The sequence below is a fragment of the Pongo pygmaeus genome, chromosome 10 (assembly GCF_028885625.2).
Source record: "Pongo pygmaeus isolate AG05252 chromosome 10, NHGRI_mPonPyg2-v2.0_pri, whole genome shotgun sequence".
NCBI classification, from domain to species: domain Eukaryota; kingdom Metazoa; phylum Chordata; class Mammalia; order Primates; family Hominidae; genus Pongo; species Pongo pygmaeus.
The window spans coordinates 107,615,586-107,621,782 of record NC_072383.2 but is presented as its reverse complement, the minus strand read 5'-3'; positions in this window follow the sequence as shown (position 1 = coordinate 107,621,782).

The following is a 6,197-nucleotide window of genomic DNA, read 5'->3' as shown; positions in this document are numbered from 1 at the left end:
GTAGGCCACTAACTGAGTTTATGGAATTAGTTCAGAAAAGCCACAAAACAAACAGCAACTACAACAAGCAGCGGCAACAACAAGCCCTGAGGAGGGAGGAGAATCTGATTTCCAGAGTTGCCATATTATATTATATAAAGTGCTCAGCTTTCAATAAAAAATAATGACACATGTGAAGAAACAAAAAAAGTAAGGCCTATGCACAGGGGGAAAAACAGTAAAAATTGTGTTTGAGGAAGTTCAGACATTGAACTTATGAAACAAAGACTTTAAATATATTTTAAATATGATCAAAGGAATTTAGACATAAAGATCTAAGGGAAAGAATGAGAACAATGTCTCCCCAAATGGAGAATATTAATAAAGAGATAGAGATTATTAAAAGGAATGAAGTAGAAATTCCGAAGTTGAAAAGTAGAATAACTGAAATGAAAAATTCACTAGAGAGCACAACAGCAGATTTGAACAGGTAAACAAAGAATCAATGAACATGAAGACAGTTCCATTGAGATGAGGAACAGAAGGAAAAATAATTGAAGGAAAATGAACATAGACTCAGAGACCTGTGGGACTCCATCAGACATACCAATTTAGACATAATGGTAATTCCAGAAACAAAGGGGAAAAACAAAAGGGAAGAAAAAATACCTGAAGAAAAAAAGACCCCAAACTTCCAACATTTCATGGAAAACATTAATCTATACATCAAAGAAGCTCAATGAACTCCAAGAGGATGTATTCAAAGAGGTTCACATCTAGACACATTCTATTTAAACAGTAGGAAGCCAAAGACAAAGAGAATTTTGAAAGCAGAGAAGCAACCCTCACATAAAAGGTATCCTTAATAAGACTGACAGCTAAATTCTCATTAGAAACCTTGGTGGTCCAAAGGTAGTAGAAGGACATATTCAAAGTATTAAAAGAAAACAAAGCTGTCAACCAAGAATACTATATCTGGCAAAACTATCCTTTAAAAATGAAGGAGGAATTAAGACATTCCCAGATTCTTAAATAAAACAAAAAAACAGAGAGACTTGTCACTAGCAGACTTGCCCTATAAGAAATACTAAAGGGCACCTGTAATCCCAGCACTTTGGGAGGCCAGGCAGGGTGGATCACCTCAGGTCTGGAGTTTGAGACCAGCCTGGCCAACATGGTGAAACCCCATCTCTATCCAAAATACAAAAATTAGCTGGGCATGGTTCACACCTGTAATCCCAGCTACTCGGGAGGCTGAGGCAGGAGAATCTGTTGAACCCGGGAGGTGGAGGTTGCAGTGAGCTGAGATCACACCACTGTACTCCAGCCTGGGTGAAAGGGTGAGACTCCCTAAAAAAAAAGAAAAAAAAGAAAAAAGAAAGAAATACTAAAAGGAACATTTCAGGCTAAAATGAAAGGGCACTAACAGTAATTCAAACCCACATGGGGAAATAAAGAGCATCAGTAAAGTTGGCTACATAGGTAAACATAAAAGAAAGTATAAATATATACATATTTTTTGAGACAGGATCTCACTCTGTCACCCAAGCTTAAGTGCAATGGTGAAACCTTGACTCACTTCAGCCTCAACCTCCTGGTCTCAAGCAATCCTCCCACCTCAGCCTCCCAATTAGCTGGGACTACAGCCATGGGCCACCATGCCCAGCTAATTTTGTCTATTTTTTGCAGAGATGAGGTCTCACTATGTTGACCAGGTCTGGAATTCCTGAGCTCAAGCAATTCTCGCACCTAGGCCTCCCAAAGTGCTGGGATTACAGACATAAGTCATTGTGCCTGGCCCATGTATTTTTTGTATATAATTTTTTTGTGTATCTGATTTTAAAAACAACCGCATAAAGCAATAAATTTATGCTGATGGGCACACAATGCCTAAAGATGTAATCTTAACAATAACAGCTTAAGGGGAAGTGAGATACATATGGCAATGTTTTTATATGCTATTGAAATTAAGTTGGTATTAATCCAAACTAGATTGTTATAAATCAAAATGGTGGCTGGGTGTGGTGGATCATGCCTGTAATCCCAGCACTTTGGGAGGCTGAGATGGGCGGATCACTAGGCCAAGAGATCGAGACCATCCTGGCCAACATGGTGAAACCTCATCTCTACTAAAAATACAAAAATTAGCTGGGCATGGTGGCACATGCCTGTAGTCCCAACTACTCAGGAGGCTGAGGCAGGAGAATCACTTGAACCCGGGAGGCGGAGGTTGCAGTAAGCCGAGATTGCGCCACTGCACTCCAGCCTGGCAATAGAGTGAGATTCTGTCTCAAAATGAATAAATAAATAAATAAAATAAAACAAAATAAATAAACAAATTGAAATGGTAATGGTAATCTCCAGGGCAACTACTAAGAAAATAACTCAAAGATATATAGTGAAAGAAAAGACAAAAGAAACAAAATGGTACACTAGAAAATATATATTGAACACAAAAGAAGACGGTAATGGAGGAGCTGAGGAGCAAAAAAGACATGACATATTGAAAGCAAATAGTAAAATGTAAATCCTACATTACTGGTGATTACATTAATTGTTTACATTAAATTTGTATGGATTATATTCTACAATTAAAAGTCAGAGATTGGCAAAGTGAAAAAAAACATAATCCAACTATATTCTATCTTCAAGAGTCTCATTTTAGATTCATAGACACAAATAAGTTAAAAGTAAATGGATGGAAAAAGTGATATCATTCAAACAGCAACCAAAAGCGAGCTGAAGTAATTACACTAATATCAGATAAAATAGACTTTGAGACAAAAATTGTTACTCAAAACCAAAAAATCTTTATAATGATAAAAGACCCAATTCATTGAGAAGATAAAACAATTGTAATCATACATGCACTTAACAACACAGGCCCAAAATACAATGAAAAAAAAAGGACAGAATTAAAGGGAGAAATAGACAATTTAACAGTAATAGTTGGAGAATTCTATATCCTACTTTCAACAATGGATAGAACAACTACACAGAAGATCAACAAGGAAATAGCAGATGTGAACAACACTATAAACTGTTTCTAACAGACATCTATGGAGCACATCACCCAACAGCAGCAGAACGCATTTTCTCTCTTTCTTTCTTTTTTAATAGAGATGGGGGTCTCACTATGTTGCCCAGGCTGGTCTTGAACTCATGGGCTCAAGCGATCCTCCCACCTCAGTCTCCTAAAGCGTTGGGATTACAGGCATGAGACACCACACCTGGGCTACAGAATACACTTTCTTCTCAAGTGGCTCATGAAACATTCCTCAAGATAGACCATATATTAGGCCATAAAATAAGCCTCAAAATTTAAAAGAATTGAAATCATATAAAATATGTTCTCTAACTGCAATGGAATGAAATTAGAAATCAATAACAAACAGGCATTTGGGAAATTTTATAGCTATGTGGAAATTAAACAACACATTCCTAAATAGCCAATAGGTAAGAGAAACATTAACAAGGGAAATTAGAAAATTGAGTAAAACTAAAAACACGAAGTACAAGTCACAATATTGTGGAGAGAAGCCCACTATTCCTTTAATAACAACGACTCAGACACGTTGAGCTGCTTTTGTTTGATGAGCTTTTCCTTAGGCCTGGACAGGTTTACCAGCTTCTGAATCACCCCTTCCTCTTGTTTATGTTACGGACCTCTGGGAACACATTATCTGAGGGATTAGGGTTTTACTAGGAGACTTTTGGAGTTTGTCCTTTGAGCAAGCTACGCAGTTTTTCTCTCTGCCCATTTTGACCTCCCTAGTTATTGTACTGATTAGACATCTTGTATTTTCATGGAGGGATGAGCCATGTGACCCAGGGACTCTTTAAAGTTGTGCACCTTTACATTATTTAACAAGAGCATAACCTCTTAACCAAGCCTCACCTCTTTACCAGCTTCTGTGGCAAAGTCAAGAGGTACTTACCTGCTCCCAGCACAGTGCCAGGGACCTGGGAGTGACTCCAGATGGAAATGCCATCCCATCAGCGTGGCTAGCAGACTAGGGACTTTCCATCAATGTTTTATTCCCCCACTTTTTTTTCTTTAAATCATGTGAAATTTGATCATACGAATTTGGTCATTCTTGTCATACCCAACTGAAACAAAGTCAAGAGGCCAGGGAGAAAAAGTACTCAGGGCACATAGCATTGCTCCAAGGCTATATTAATAATTCTCTGCAAGGCTGGCTGCTCAAACTGCCTGCTGTAACCTGAAACCAGTGTTACTAAAACAACCTGCTGTGACTCTAAGACTAATTTTACCCATCCCTGTCACTTACCAGTCAGAACTTGCCAGCTCCTCCAAACTTTACCAGTGCCAACGAACTTTCTTTCAAAATAATACATAACATTTCTCCATTTTATAAAACCTCCAAACTTCGCTTGTTCTTTATACATACTGAAGACTACCCAGTCTATGTGTATGCCTTGAAGTATAATTCTTCCTTCTCAAATAACATGTTTAAAGTTTAGAGGTTCACCTCTGTATTTTATTTGACTCTGACACTCCAACTTAAGTTTCAAAGAAAAAAAGACAAATCTGTTTTTTGAATTCAAGTCCATGGGCTTCTTTTTAAAAAGTTAAGTGCCATTTTCATAACTGGTAGAATACCGTCTTGATAAGAATAGGATTTAGAACACAGTTGATTGGGGAACTGCTTGTACATAGCACACGCTTTTCATTTTCAGTATTTCAGGCTAAGGGGCAACTTGTCAGTCTCTATTCCAGTCTCCTTTAAAATATTCACTTTTGTTTTAAGAATCTGAGGGGGGAAATCATGATGCATTGCTCTGGTGTGAAATAAAACCCATCTGGCTTTTGGCATGCCCCCATTTCCTAGACAGATGGATAATGTGGTGGGCTGGAGGCAACTGCCTTTAAAGTGTGCAATTTAGAAGGGGTTTTTAAAAGTATATTCACAGGGTTGTGCAACTATCACATCTACTTTTGGGACATTTTTATCCCCTCTAAGAGTCCTCATATGTATTAGCAGTCAATCTCCATTCCCCCTCCACAACCCTATTCCTAAGCAAACACTGATCTACTCTGTCTCTATGGATTTGCCTATTCTGGATGTTGCATGTAAATGAAATCACACAATATGTACAACATGTGGCCTTCTATGTCTGGATTGTTTCACGTAACCCAATGTTCTTAAGGTTCTTCCATATTACACCATGAATCAGTACTGCATTTCTTTTTTATTGACAAATAATATTCCATTGTACGGGTATACCACATTTTGTTTATCCATTCATATCATTTGATAAACATTTGACTTGTTTCCAATTTTTTGGCTGTTATGAATAATAATGCTATGAACATTTAAATACATGTTTTGCATAGAGCATTTATTTTGTTTTTTAAGACAGTATCTCATTCTGTCTCCCAGGCTGGAGTGCAGTGGCATGATCTTGGCTCACTGCAACCTCTGCCTCCTGGGCTCAAGCAACCCTCCTGCCTCAGCCTCCCAAGTAGCTGGGATTACAGACACAAGCCACCATGCCCAGGTAATTTTTTTTTTTTTTTGTAGAGACGGGTTTCACCATGCTGCCCAAGCTGGTTTTGAACTCCTGAGCTCAAGCGATTCACCCGCCTCGGCCTCCCAAAGTGCTAGCATTACAGGCGTGAGCCACCGCACCCAGCCTGCATGGAGCATATTTTTATTTCTCTTGGGTATTCACCCAGCAATAGTATTGCTGGATCAGGTGATAACTCTATTTGAAACTTTTGAGGAGTTGCCAAATTGTTTTTCATAGTGGCTACACCAGTTTACCTTCCCACTAACAGTGTACAATGGTTCCAATTCATCCACATCCTTGCCAACACTAGTTATTGTCTGTCTTTTTTATTCTAACCATCCTAGTGGGTATGAAATGGTATCTCATGGTTTTGATTTGCATTTTCTGAGTGACTAGTGATGTTGAGCATCTTTTCATGTGCTTATTGGTCATATTTCTATCTTCTTTGGAGAAATGTCTGTTCGGATACTTTGCCCATTTTTAAATTAGGTTATTTGTTTTTATTATTGAGTTGCAAGAGTTTTTTCTATATTTTGAATGCAAATATCTTATCAGATATATGATTTGCAAATCTTTTCTCCCATTCTGTGGGTTGTCGTTTCACGTTTTTGATGGTATCATATGCAGCATAAAAGTTTTTGGCTTTGATATAGTCCAATGTATCTATTATTTTTTCTTTCATT